This window comes from Lepidochelys kempii, chromosome 1 (genome assembly GCF_965140265.1).
Source record: "Lepidochelys kempii isolate rLepKem1 chromosome 1, rLepKem1.hap2, whole genome shotgun sequence".
Taxonomy (NCBI): Eukaryota; Metazoa; Chordata; order Testudines; family Cheloniidae; genus Lepidochelys; species Lepidochelys kempii.
Window position 1 is genome coordinate 257,581,500 of NC_133256.1, and position 15,351 is coordinate 257,596,850.

The following is a 15,351-nucleotide window of genomic DNA, read 5'->3' on the forward strand; positions in this document are numbered from 1 at the left end:
CCTGGACACCAGATCTGTAGGGGAGGGGCCATTGCTACCTAACCTCAGGCTTTTGACTTGAGAAGGAGACTTTTCTAATCAGCCATCAAAACCTAAAGACCCTGAACTGTGCATTCTGATCAGACAGACTGCAAAGACAATAGACCTTGAGCTCTACCATTATCTGAACCCACTTAAATTTTGGATGTAATGTTTTCGGGTTTAAAAAAACATTTTTGATATTAGGCCTCCACCCCTTTTAAATAGCAGAGAGTGCGGCTGGGAAGGGTCTGGAAAATCTCAAGCTTTTGAGTTTCTCGTTGTAAACTCATTTGGGAGAAGCCTAAGACTTTCATGTTGGGGAGGAGAAAAACGCCTGTATGAATCTTGGGGGAGGACGGGGGGGGAGGAGGGGTAGGGGAAGGGTGTTATGGTTCAACAAGAAGCTGGCGTGACACTAACCACTCCCCCCCCCCCCCCCGGCCTCAGCAAAGACCTTTATACATTTCATTTCTGCTTGCTTTGAGGGTTTTCTATACCTGTAATTGTCTATGAAATCCTCTACGTCCCCAAAGTGATGCATCTCTTGCTATAGAGTAGGTCTGGTAAAAAAAAACAACAGAATTTCTGTCCTGTCAGAAATTCTGAGATTTTGAAATTTCATTTAGTTCTGAATTGGGATGAATAGTTGAAAGCTCAGCATTTTTTGCAAAATGAAATATTCTGAAAATATTTTGTCGCCACCTTAGGAAAATGTTTCATTTCAATAAGGTTGAAACATTTCATTTTGACTATAATATAATACTAAGTAATCAAACAGTTTTAATGATTTCCCATTGAAAATTTGGACAAAATCAATATGTTCCTGTGAAACATTTTGATTATGTGGAATCAGCATTTTCGGATGGAAAACTATTCCTTCAGAAAATGTTGATCAGCTCTACTGTCCAGTTAGCCAAGCATTGACTCCCTTCTAAACTAGAGGTTGAACAATTTAATAGGGCCTTTGGGCTAGATTAGCCCAAAGTCAATACATGAATGGCGTCCCCACCAGCAAGCTCCAACAGCAACACCCTGAGGAGAAATTTAGCTCCCCAAGCCCAACTGCTAGGCAGGGTACAGGCCTTTTAAGTGGGATGCTGTCCTTGCACTCTGCTTGCAGGCTCCATCTTTCCTATCAGCTTTTGGCTAGCATGTGTTTGAAGCTTCCGCCACCCCTGTCCAGCAGCTGGAAGAAGGAGCTCTCTCTCCCCAGAGATGAGTAGTGAGGAGTTCTTTCTGCTATTCTATCCAGGAGTGATTTCTAGAGGTAAGGGGCCATCCAAAAGAAGGCACAGAGGTAAGCATGAGAGAACATGAAAGGTGTAGTCAGATGCCCCTATCCCCAGCCTCCACATGGGTCTTCTTCCCCTCTGAATAACTTCAGTGCTCATCTAGGCTGCTGCTTATGCCTTTCCCAAGCAATAGTAGAGTGCCCTGACTCTTGACAATTTAACAGCTGGCCACAGGTTTCTAAATGCAGCAGCAATGAAACTGATCAGAGCTTTGTTAATATCATTTTCCTGACTAAGCAGTAGAGGCACTGGAGCTGTCTGTCTGCAGACTCAGGAAGATGATACCGCAGTGGTCTTATTTGATTTACATTAGGAAACTTTTTCCGCCACCATAAAGGATAGAAACTTAATGCTGCCTCTTGTCCTTCACTCATTTACAATCACTTCAATTCCTTTCACCACTTGATGTTTTACTCACCTCTTCCCTTTTTTTAATGTCACTGTTCTCTTGGAACGAGGCTGTAGCAGCACCCTGGCCATCCAGGGATGGGTAAAAGCTGGAGATCGTCTCTTTTGCAATGAATAGATAATTAAGAACAGGATCTCTGGGAGGAAGAAGATCTTTTTATTGCGATTTTGTTTCCAGGCAGCTGCTGTGATCTCTCCAGGGATGACATGAACTCTAGAGTCAGTTGTTTTTTAAATGCTGTAATCCCTGTGTAGTTCACCCACCCCTGTCATTAAGCAGCAAGTTAGAGAGGATTTCTTCTTCTTTTTTCCCCCCTCAATCTTTGATGCTGCCGAGTGAATAGATCCCACTGTATGAAGTTTCAGGATATGACAGATGGCACTAGGCTCCTTTGGGCATTCAAAGAAAGTGGCCAGAGAGGATGCTTTTCAGGGTATCCTGGGGCCTACTTGCAAGGGTTAGTCATTGGCAGCCACAAAATATAGGTGTGTTGCCGGCACCCAGTGCCGAGAGGCTGAACAACAGCTTGAGTGGTTTGTTACCCGGTGTGCTACACCCAATAATTACAACGGGGTGGAGAAGCAGAAAAGTTTATTTGCAGCTGCAAAAAGGTACAGGGAGAATAAAATCTCAAATCCTGCACAACAGAGCAGGAAGTTACACAGGCTTTTATACATTTTTTTTTTAGCATATTTATTTAATAGCAAGCTGCTTTAAGTATTTATATAGCCAGCTAATTCAGTTCCCAGCTAGTTCCCTGATTCTCTGTATCATTTGTTAAACTATATATAAAGCTGCTTTATTTAGCATTGTTTTTTTATATTTTTTTTGTTTGGCTTTGCTTAGTTTTAGGCAGTTTGACTTTGCAACATACTGTTGCAGATTTTTAGCATAACTGCTGTGTGTGCCTCCAGGCGGGGGGGCCAAGGACACTTGGGCCTAGCACACAGAGCTGCTGCGAGTGCCTCCAGGCAGGAGGGGGGGGCAAGGACACCGGGGCCTAGTGCGAGGGGGCTTCATTGACACTTGTGGTCTTCCATCCCCTCGAGTTACCTAGTGGCCATGCCCCAGTGTTCCCAACAACTCCCCCCTTTGAGAACACTCAACAGCCTTGGCTCTGAGTTTTCTCACTTGGGCTACTTATTTTTTTATAATATGACTTTGCATAAGCACTTTGTGATAGCCCTGAAGAGAATGACTTATTAACTTTTGCAAAAGGGCCCTGACACATGATACCGCACAGCATAATACCAGTAATACAAGCAGTACAGGAAAGAGAAGTTTTAATAGCAGGCTAAATAAACCATCAAGCCAAGACGACAAACCCCAGCCTGAAAACAAGGTTTGCAACCAATTGTTTTTTGGGGCAGTATAGGCAACCTGTGCTCCGGCTCGGGCATGGGCTTCAGCCTGTACCACCTTTTTTGTGGTAAGATTATTTGTAAGTGTTTTTTTAAAAGGGGAGGAACCATTACACCCACACTGTTGGCCTCCCCTGTTGGTTTTTATTTAATACCCATTAGCCCACTGTGTAATAACACAGGAGCTTTTTTTTACAGGATGCCTATAGGGATTAGATTGGTTTTGGGTAAAACATAACACTTTTTTAGTGAGTACTGCAACTGAATACTTCTGGTCCTAATAGGTGGCTTGCTGTAAAGAGGTTTTGTTTTAGAACGGTGAGTCCGTTTTTTTCTGCTTTTTGGTGGTGGCTAATTTTGCTAGGGTCAAGGGCAGCATGTCAAGGGGCATTCCCGTTTTGGGGGATAGTGGAGTTGGAGCACACACCCAGCAATCAGTCTGGTTTGTTAAAGTAGCAACATGGTGCGCAAGCAAAACAAAGGAGTTATGCTTCCGATATGCACAATTTGGAAATATCAATACAGAGAATAACAATGTTACCCAATTAATTATTACCAGAGTTTTTTTAACCCAGGGTCTCCAGTACCTGGGTGGGCCCATTTTAGCATTAAGGTGCCCGCTATTTGTGCCTTTTAAACAGTAGCTTTAGCCCGAGATTGTTACTAGATGAGGAGTCAGCAGGTTGGACGGTCCACTGTTCTGCTGACGAGGGGGCAGGTACTGCCTTCAGACAAGAGTGATGGATTCAGTTCTTGTGTTTCTTGATTTTTGCCGCTGTATGGGAGATCAGCAGGATGGTATAGGGTCCTTTTTACTTTTTTTGGAGAGGCTCGTCTTTCCAGGTGCGAACAAGCACAGAGTCACCGGGCTGTAAGGAGTGGACGGGAGAGTCCAAGGGGAGAGGCTGGGAATCCTTGGTATACCTGTGAAGAGACAAGAGAACAGCAGACAGGGAACACATATACTGTGACAAAAAAACATTACACAACTCCCATTCCCCTGACAGAACCGGGGTGCCATTCATGGGCCATGCCCTTTTAAACAATTTTAAAGGGACTGAGCCCTAATTTACCCTTTGGGAGAACGCGGATACGGAGTAGGACGAGGGGCAAAGCATCAGGCCATCGCAGTGAGGCTTCTTGGTACACTTTTGAGAGATGCCGTTTAAGGGTCTGATTGGTCCGCTCCACTACCCCACTGGCTTGCGGTCTCCAGGGCGTATGGAGTTTCCAGGGGATCTGTAAGGCATGTGAGATGCTTTGAATGATTTTTGACGTGAAGTGTGTCCCATTGTCAGATTTTATTTACAGGGGGAGTCTAAAGCGAGGAATGATCTCCTTAACAAACTTGAGGGCCACTGTTTTGGCAGTGCAGTTACGGCATGGGAAGGCTTCTGGCCGTTCGCTGAACCGATCCACTATAACAAGGAGATATTTGAACCCTTGGGTCCGGGGAAACTTAGTAAAGTCTATTTGCCACACTTGTCCGGGGCCCGGAGTGGGTTCTAGGGCAGCTGGTGGCACAGGATGTCCCGGTCGGGGGTTATTTTTTTGGCAGACTAAGCAGTCCGCTTGTACCTGGGCAGCCAGGGGTCGGAGTCCGGAAGTGATAAAGTATTTTCCCATTAGCTGGATAAGTGTTTTTCTGCCAGCATGAGTGGTTTGATGTAGTTTCTGCAGCACTGGCCGGATTAGGCCCTTTGGTAAGAGGACCTTTCCTTCTGGGGAATGGAGCCATCCCTCCTTTTCCCGGAGACTGAATTTGTCAGTTAGCTGTTTCTTCTCCCCAGAGTACTGAGGGGTTGGAAGCTTCCCTACTGATGGGATAAGGGCATGCATATGGGCGTTCTTAGCCTGAGGGGATGGCAGGGTGGCAGCATGCTTAGCCTCTTTATTTGCCCGGGCGTTACCTTTGGCCACATTTTGATCCTCCCTTTGATGGGCTTTACAGTGTACCACCGCCACTTCCGAGGGGAGTTGTACAGCTTCTAGGAGCCGGAGGATTTGGGGCCCGTACTTGACTGGGGAGCCTTGGGCTGTCAGCATTCCCCTTTGCTTTCATAGGCCAGCATGAGCATGCAGCACACCAAAAGCATACTTTGAATCAGTAAAAATGTTGACCCGCTTTTTTTTTGACAGTTCAAGTGCACGGGTCAGGGCTATTAGTTCGGCAAGCTGGGCAGAGGTCCCCGCAGGCAAACCTTCAGCTTCCACAGTGTCATGGAGGGTTACAACAGCATAACCCGCCCTCCTTTGCCCATCTATTACAGTACTGCTATCATTAGTGTACCACTTATAATTTGCATTTGGGAGAGGTACATTCTTTAAATCCGGACGGCTGGAGTACTGGACATTTATGATTTTTAAACAGTCATGTTTCTGTTCCTTTGTTTCTGGCAAGAGAGTGGCTGGGTTAAGGGAGGGGCAAGGCTGTAGGGTGACTTCAGAGTTCTCTAACAGCTTAGCCTGGTACCGAGCAATCCGAGCCTGGGTGAGCCAAAGCCCTCCCTTTGCATCCAATAAGGCTCGGACCATATGGGGAGTATAGATTTGCATAACCCCTCCCAATGTTAGCTTCTTTGCTTCCTTAAGCTATAGGGCAGTAGCTGCGACCGCCCGTAAACATGCCGGCCAACCCTTTGCAACCTGATTCAATTGCTTAGAAAAATAAGCCACAGGACGCTTCCATGCTCCTAACAGCTGTGTGAGCACTCCTAGGGCCACCCCCCTTTGTTCATGTACATACAACTGAAACGGCTTAGAGAGATCTGGCAGGCCCAGAGCTGGGGCTTTTATTAATTTTTTTTTTAGGATTTTAAATGCCCTGTCAGCCTCTGGGGTCCAATAGAAGGGGTCATGATCTGCTTCTTTTACACAGTTGTACAGGGGTTTAGCCCACAGTCCAAACTCTGGGATCCATATCCTGCAAAAGCCTGCCATACCCAGAAATGCCCTGAGCCGCTTACAATTATTTGGAGAGGAACTTGACAGATAGATTCCTTTCTTTTTTTTCGCTTGAACGCTGACGCTCCCCTTGCCTTAGCTGTAACCTGATCCCTTTCCACCTCAGACAACAAGGTTCTTAGGAAGATATTACAGTCGTCTCAATTGGCTTGTGACTACTGAGGCACCCCTTAAAGACTGAAATAAACCTGCTTGGGTTTGTTGAGAATTCCCCAGCCTGTGTTTTAAAAGCTGCTAAGTCTATTGGATTGAATGGCACATGGGTGTAAACTTGCATAGTGGTAGCCTGACGTCCGTCTGCCCCTGGGCAAGCCACAACCGTCTCGGTAAGCAAAGGATAGAGTCCCACCGAGGGGGCAATCTCTATAACCCGAGGCATTCTACCCTTATACGGTGGGGGTGTGGGGGCCGAAGGGGACACCGGCTCTGCCATTACAGTGGGGGTTGGGGTCTGGGGACTAACATTAGCTACTACCGAACCAGTCGGAGTTAGATTACAGTGCTGTAAAATATCTGGTCGAGTACATAAAGTCAGAAACAAATGCGCATACATATGTTTATTCCATTTATTTATTTACTGACAAAACAAAACTAATTGGAGGATCGTGTTGTAATTAATTGACCCTCCTGGTGGCCACCACTCCTGGTTCTTTAGTTGATATTGAGGCCAGTCAACTGTACAGAATTGTTTTAATTGGCTCTTAGTCATTGGATCCGCACCAAATACCTTCCAGTTTGCTAGAATGCACTCTAGGGGCGTACACCGTGCCCTAACCTCTGAGCTCTGTCCCTGTCCCATACCTACAGGGTAACTCTGGGCGTCCCCAGGTTCCAAAAGAGCATATAATCCGGATTTTAAAAGGATCCTACCTGATTCAAGGGACCGGTTCTTCACCGTGGCCCTGCAGCTGCTCCTCCCCCACGTCTAAGGGACCGGTTCTTCACCGTGGTCCACAACAGCTTCTCCACTATATGAGTGCGTTGCACCGTTGTGCCCTCTGGGGTCGATCAAATCGCGTCTCCTCCGAGGCCCCCGATGAACTCACCGGTGCGCGCTGGGCGTCGGTTCTCGCCGCAATCCTCGACCTCCAGGAGGGGTCCGGGCAAGGCTAAATTGCAGCCTCGAGCCCACCCAGGGACGCCAAAAGCTGTTGCCGGCACCCAGTGCCGAGAGGCTGAACAACAGCTTGAGTGGTTTGTTACCCGGTGTGCTACACCCAATAATTACAACGGGGTGGAGAAGCAGAAAAGTTTATTTGCAGCTGCAAAAAGGTACAGGGAGAATAAAATCTCAAATCCTGCACAACAGAGCAGGAAGTTACACAGGCTTTTATACATTTTTTTTTTTAGCATATTTATTTAATAGCAAGCTGCTTTAAGTATTTATATAGCCAGCTAATTCAGTTCCCAGCTAGTTCCCTAATTCTCTGTATCATTTGTTAAACTATATATAAAGCTGCTTTATTTAGCATTGTTTTTTTATATTTTTTTTGTTTGGCTTTGCTTAGTTTTAGGCAGTTTGACTTTGCAACATACTGTTGCAAATTTTTAGCATAACTGCTGTGTGTGCCTCCAGGCGGGGGGGCCAAGGACACTTGGGCCTAGCACACAGAGCTGCTGCGAGTGCCTCCAGGCAGGAGGTCGGGGGCAAGGACACCGGGGCCTAGTGCGAGGGGGCTTCATTGACACTTGTGGTCTTCCATCCCCTCGAGTTACCTAGTGGCCATGCCCCAGTGTTCCCAACAACTGCTTCTTTGGGAACACATGTACTCACATGTGCATGTTTCCAAGTGGGGTGGGTGGAGTGGCCACATCTAGAGGGAGACTCCATTTCTGAAATGTTGGGTTTTTTTGGGGGTGTGTGTGTGAGGGGACTTGGGGGTCTCTCTGGAGCTCAGGGCCTAGATCAGCTCCTTCATTCCACCCAGTCTTAGGTCAGACCAAAGTCTCTTACCGATCTGTAGATAAAGTGACATTCAATAAAGAAAAAAATCAATATATTCTGCAGCATGGGAGGTGATTGTATCATGGTGTTTGTGGAATTGCTTTTTTTTTGAATGGGAAATTTAACCATTAATTGCAGTAAATGTTGATTTAAAAAAAAAATTTCATGGCCCCTGTTGAAAAATAGTCACTGCCTTTTGGCATTGCCTGCTTGTCAGCTCCTAAATTATTAACCCCACAGAGGGTGAGTTCTGGATCCTCCAGCTAATGGGAGTTTTCTTTCAATGTTCATGATATCCTCCTGATCAATGGCTGTAAGCAAAGGCTAGACTTCTGTTGGTGTCTCTGTTCCAATGTGGAGGGAAATCCTAAAGTTCTCTCGTCTTCCTGAATTTGGCCTCTCCTATAGCCTGTGCTGTGCAGGAGGTCAGATTAGATGATCGCAGAGGTCCCTTCTGACCTTATAATCTTTGACTCTATAAGCTCCACAGGAGCTTCTCGAACTGTGTTTAGTTTGGGGCAATGGAAACCCTGGCTGGCTCAAAAAGGTGCTGGCCTCTCTTCTCATTTAGGGAGCATCAGCTCTCAGAGGTGTGCTCTCTGAGCTAGAAACACGTTTTGCATGGCGCAGTGGGAGCTCTCGAGCCAGTCAGGATAGGGCACTGTGATCTAGTGTTTCCCACACCACGCACTCTCAGCTTGGCAAGTGGGAGGTGCTGTGATTCAGTCGTGCATAGGGCAGCAGGATCTCTCCAGCCACATCAGAGCAGGAGCTGTGATCTTGGTTTACTTGGGACAGCAGGACCTCTTTGGCTAGCTGACAGAAATGCCATAGTCGAGTTTCACTTGGAGCAGAGGCAGCTCTGAAGCGGGTGGATAGGGAGGTACTGTGTGAATCCTCCAGCTCAGGACATTGGGAGCTCCCTGCCTAGATAAATGGGCTGGTGGGATCTTGTCTCACAGAAGGCCTGGAACACAGCGTAATGCTTGGCCCTCCCCTGCTCCCAAATGGAAAGTCATCTGCTCCCTGTGCTGAGCACTCCCTCTCTGCTTCTAACAAGTGCCACAGAGATAAAACTGTCACCACGCCAGAGCAGAGAGGTTACTATAACCTCAATTCATATCAGACTACTGGTTATCTAGTCCTGTATCCTGTCAACAGCAGGGGTCAGTAGCAGATGCTCCAGAGGAAAGTCCAAGCAAGTCTATAATGAATAGCCGGCCCATCAGCTCTTCAGGACAGGGGCAGCCTATTATGTGTATGTGCAGAGCCTAGCATAATAGGGCTCTAGACGCAGCTGGGGCCTCTAGAGGCTGTGGCAATACTGATAGTAAATAGGGGATGTTTCTTCTAGCCCCCTGCCAATTAGTGGTTGGCTTATGCCCTGCATCATGAGGGTTTATATCCCTTGTATTTGTAAATGTAGAGTCTTTTTATCAGAGTTTATAAAGTCAGCAAGGATGATTGTCATCATCTAATTTGTCCACCTGTATAACACGGGCCATAGGACTTCCCAGAATTAACTCCTCTTTGAACTAGAGCAGATCTTTTAGAAAAACAGCCGATCTTGATCGAAAAATTGCCAGTGATGGAGAATCCACCACGACCCTTGGTAAATTGTCCCAGTGGTTCATTTCCCTCACTTAAAAATGTGTTAGTCTGAAATCGTCTAGCTTCAACTTTCAGCCATTGGCTTTTGTTGTACCTTTGTCTGCTAGATTGGAGAGCCCATTATCAAATTTTTGTTCCCCCTGTAGGTTCCCGTATGGTCTGTGATTGAGTCTAACCCTTTGTTTGATCTAATCCTAAACTCTTGGCCTCAGTGATATTTGTGGTGATGAGTTAGCTATGTGCCAGTATACAAAAATGTTTCTTTTGATCACTTTTAGTAGCATTGCCTCTCATGTTCATTGAATGACTTGCTGAGAGAGGGTAAAGAAGAGAGTTCACTTTATCTTCTCTATACCATTCCTTGTTCTCTCTTTCTCTGTCATGTCCTCTTTTAATCACCTCTTCTCTAAGTTAAACAGCACCAATCTTTTCAATCTCTCTTCATGTACAAGTCTTTCCACCAGCCCTCCGAGCAGTGTCCCAGCTCTGGATTCTTTTATTTCTGCCATGGCTTTTGATTTGGGGTGACCAGAACTGAAGCCAGTATTCAAGGTGAGCGTGTGCTGTCAATTGATATAGTTGCATCATAACATTTTCACTCTGACTTTTTTATTCCCTCCTTTATGCATCCTGACATTTTGTTTGCTTTTAATTTTAATTTTTTTTTTTTTTGGCTGCTGCCGCACAAAGAGCAGAGGTTTTCACTGAGTGGCCCACAGTGGCGCTCGGATCTTTTTCCTGAGTGGCCACATTTAATTTAGAACACAGCAGTGTGTACAGGTAGTTCCAGTGAAGCCTTCCAGTGTGAGTTACCTTGCACTTATCTGTCACCGTGCTGTCCAATCGACTATCTGTTTTGGTCCCTCTGGAATTTCTGTTTTCAATAGCTTGACTAACCAACAAAATGTTGTGTCATTGGCACATTTTGCCACTTCACCCTTCACCTCCTTTCCTGATCACTAATAAATAAACGAACCACACTGATTCTAGCACAGCACGTTGGGGCACCTCCTAGTAACATTTTGCCATGTTGAAAATTGACTATTTGTCTTCTGTCTCTCAACCAGTTTCTAGTCCGTTGCAGGATTTGATCTCTCATGCCATGACTATTTATTTTCCTTAATAGCTGCATAGAGAGGACTTTGTCAAAGGCTTTTTGAATAGCTAGATAAATTATATCAACCAGGTCGTCTTTATCCACCTTTTCGTTGACATCCCCAAAGAATTCTAAAAAATGAGAGCGATACGGCTTTCCTTTGCACAGCCTGTGCTGGTTTGTCCCTAGCAGACCATGTTCATCTAAGTTATATTATAACGCTACCTGGTAGTGACATGCGTGTAATTTTGGCCGGATCACTCATAGCACCTTTTTCAAGAGAAGTACACGTGCAAACCTCCAGTCCTCTTGTGCAACGGCTGATTTTAATGAGATGACATCCGATGAAGTGAGCTGTAGCTCACGAAAGCTTATGCTCAAATAAATTGGTTAGTCTCTAAGGTGTCACAAGTACTCCTTTTCTTTTTGCGGATACAGACTAACACGGCTGCTGCTCTGAAACCTGCCATATTTTTGTTAGCAGCTCAGTGTCACTCCTCCATTCCTTCAGAGATCCCTGATGAAATATCATTGGGTGCTGGTGACTTGCTTTTCTTTGGTTGATCAGTTTGCCCCAGCCCCTCCTTTTTCGACACCTCAGTCTGATTGCGCCTCATCTTGGTTACCTGAATAAAGTAGGTCTGGGTGAAATAGCTCTGCAGCACTGGATACAGTGAAGGATGATGGCAAAGAAATCAAGGCTGCTCTGCCTTATCCTCCTTAGTTGCTTCCCTTACTCTCTGGTAATACAACAGATGCTCCTGATCTTTTGCTGGTTGCCTGTTCCTAATATACTTAAGGAATTTCTTATTGATTTCTATGCCTTTGGCTATTTGCTGTTCCACTTGCTTCTAACCTTTCCAATTTCCACCTCACATTTTACTTGTGGCAGTTTTTGTTCCTTTCTATTGTTTTCCCTTAGTTTGGATTTCCAGGTCTGAAGGGATACCTATTTGGCTCCAATAACCCCTACAACCTCGCCAGTTAACCAGACTGCTTTGCTCCTTGCTTTCCAGCATCCTTTTTTGTCTAGGAGCTGTGACGGGGTCCACTCACTACAGGGGCAACTCCTTGTGGCTGGGTCTAGGAATTAGCTCTCTTCCTGTCTGGCGCCCCCATTTGTCAGTTGCTCATGCTGTGGCCCCTCTCCATGACTCGGGATGCTCCCTCTTTGTGACTCAGCCCTCCGACTAGGTCATGATGTAGTCCCACCAGACATACTGTCCAGATGCTGCCTCAGACAGTCTTCCAGTTCACATTTCCCAGCCCTGGACCCCTTTGCCAGTGTCTGGTAGGGGAACCTGGGGCTGCCCACTATTCCGGGTTCCAACCCAGAGACCCTATGACTAGCAGACTCAGACCCTGTTGCTGTTTACTGGGTATCTTCCTATCCCACCTCTCTATATCCTAGCCTATCCCTGGTTTATCATCAGCGATTCCTCTGTTCTCCATGGCTACTCCACCCTTCTCAGCCTCTTGCCAGACTTCCCAGTCCAGGGCAGGATCTAGGTCTTACTCTTCTGCTGGATCTCCTTCTTGTCCCTGACTAACTCCTTTCCCCCTCCAGGGAGTGACTGCAGTTGTCCTCCCTGCAGCCTCTTCCTGTACTCACTTCCAGGCTTATAATGCTAGCCCAGCTCCTCCCCCAGCTCGGCTTCATCTGCCATTAGGCCCTGTCAGTCTCTGATTCCCCTCCAGGTGCAACATCTAAGGTTAATTGGCCTCTCCTTGCCCACATTAACTTGCTCAGGGTTTGTGTGGGGCGGACACCCCAGCACAGGGGCATACATGCCTTCTGTGACTTTGATGGGCAGCTTGCCGTTGACTTCAGTGGAGCCAGGATATCATCCCAGAAGCCTCCAGGATGAGTCTAAGGATTGTAGTGTCCTGGGGTTTTGACTATAGCGTCTTTTTGACTGGTGTCCTCTTTATTTCTTTAAATCCCCTTTTCTACTATTTAGTACCACAGTGGTCACTTTCGGATGACGTCTCCCTAGAAGATGCTGCTCTAGTTATATGGAAGATCCCTATTACTTAATGGCTCAGTTATGGCTACGTCTTGAACTAGCTTCTGTGGGTTGCTGAGGAGTAAGACTCCAATTCAGCAAAGCACCTAAGCACATGCTTACAGGCCAGATCCTCAAAGGCATTTAGGCACCTAATGCTAATTGATTTCAATGGGAATTAGGTGCCTAAATCCCTTTGAGCATCTGGGCCTAAGTGCTTCGCTGAGTCAGGGCCTAAACCGAGAATAGCCTCTCCTTGGCTGTGGCTGCCACAGACGTAGCCTTAAAATTTCCCACCCGAGCTAGCACCAGACACAGCTCCATGAGCAGAAGCAACAGTGGAGAGCTTGTGCAGACTGGCTGCCAGTATTTTAACCACCATCTCGTCTAGCCCTGCTCAGAGCAGGTTGGGGTGATACTATGGGTAAAACTCTAGCAGATGCCAGTGCCTCATCTCTACAAGCACCCCCGCTATTGCTACCCCTGGTGGAGCTGTGCCAGTGACAGCAATGGTGAGAAATATTAAGGAAAAAAGTTTAGCGTAGACCCAGCCATTGTTTGCTTTCGAACTAGCTGTTCTAAGAAGTTTCTCCTGTCAACCTGGTCCCTGGTACGACCGGTTTACTTGTGGGTAGCTAAAAACACCCGTTATTACTGTTTGATTAGATTTCTTGCTCAGCTGAGCTCCCTCAGCATGGGAGCACATGAGCACGACATGTACACACATACTCAATGCTATTTTCTGATCGAGAGGCTGGTAGCACCATCCTCCTCGTATATTTGTATTCTTGCATTTGTATTCCTACCGCTTTCATCAGATAGTCCTCTCTGTGCAGAAGTGTTCTCTTTTGATCCTATAGAATCTGTTCCTCTTCCACCTGGGCCCCGAGCTAGTCAGTTCTTCCTGTATAGTTTATACCAAAGCACAACAGTATCCCATTGATTTTGTTTGTTTCAGAAATGTCTGTTATAACAAGCGCCTCTCCCATCTAGTTCAAGTCTGTTTTGTCTTTATGCTTTCCACATTGGTCTATGGATATTTATAGCTTTTATTTGTGACAGTGCACCTATTTTTAATTAGCCCCTTTATCTGACACCCTGTTACTTTTCTAGAAAGTCCCTCTCTTTGATCCAGCTCTGCTTCTCCTCCATGGCAGTTGAAATTTCTGTCCTAGTATCAAATAGAGAGTCAACTTTGTAGGCCTGACATCCCCAACAGACACCTTGTTCCAACCTGAATGCGCCTTGACAACTGTCAGCTTTCTCTCTGCTTGGAGGCTAAATAAATCTTGGCATTTTGCTGCACCAGCAATCTGGTTCCACTTTGGTTAAGGTGAGGCCCACCATTTCTATAGCAGCTCTCTCCTTTCTCAAAAGTGCCCTGGTGCCTTACATTTAGATGAAGTGAGCTGTAGCTCATGAAAGCTTATGCTCAAATAAATTGGTTAGTCTCTAAGGTGCCACAAGTCCTCCTGTTCTTTTTGCGGATACAGACTAACACGACTGCTACTCTGAAACCTTCCATTTAGACTGTGAGCTCTTTAGGCAGGGATCCTCTCTTTGTGCTGTGTTTGTATCACATCTAGTACAATGGGGTCCTGGTCCAGGACTAGGGCTTCCAGGTGCTACCCCAATACACATTAGCCCCTTTATAATGTTTTCTCATCCATGTGTTGAGTCCCGGATGGTCCTTCTGTCTAGCTTGCCCTTTGTGAGGCACTGGAAGCATTACAGAGAAAGCTACCATACCTGTCATAAAAGCCCTGGATTTAAGCCTTCGTCCCAATAATCTAAGGGCTTGGCTACACTTGCGAGTTAGAGCGCATTAAAGCAGCCCCAGCTGCCCTCGCTCACTATCCGACCACACTGGCAAGGCACGTAGAGCGCCCAGACTCCACAGCTAGAGAGCTCCTGGTACTCCACCTCGGCGAGAAAATTAACGCTTGCTGCATCTTGGCTGAAACGCTCGGGTGTCAGGGTGAACGAGGTGTTGCATTACTGCAGTCTGATCGGCCTCCGGAAATGTCCCACAATCCCCTTAAGTCAAGTGGCCACTCTTGTCATTGTTTTTGAATCACTGCAGGAATGCAGATATGCCCTTTGAAAGCTCTGTTTCTGACAGCTGGCTGCTTATCTTTGCTCCGAGACAAAGCAACCATTAATGTGGAATGCTGTGTGAGAGAGAGAGAAGTCGGGGGCGGGGGGAGTCTGCTACTGTCTGAACTTACAAGACAGCATACTGACATGCTCTCTTCCCCCCACATACACACAACACACTCCCTGTCACACTCCACCCCACCCCCTCACCCCCCATTTGAAAAGCACGTTGCAGCACTTGCATGCTGAGACAGCTGCCCAAAATGCACCGCTCCCAATGCAGCTGCAAGTGCCGCAAATGTGGCCACGCCAATGCGCTGTCAGCTGTCAGTGTGGACAGACTGCAGCGCTTTCCCTACTGCACTCTCTGAAGGCTGGTTTAACTCAAAGCGCTCTACATCTGCAACTGTAGCCATGCCCTAAGTTTAGCTTCCAGGACCTCTCCCTCATACCAATCCGCACCAGGAACACGGCGCTCACTAGCCACTGTCTAGGTGTCTCGGCAGCTCCACCACCTTTGCCTCAAGTTGGCAAGTCACTGGATGGTTC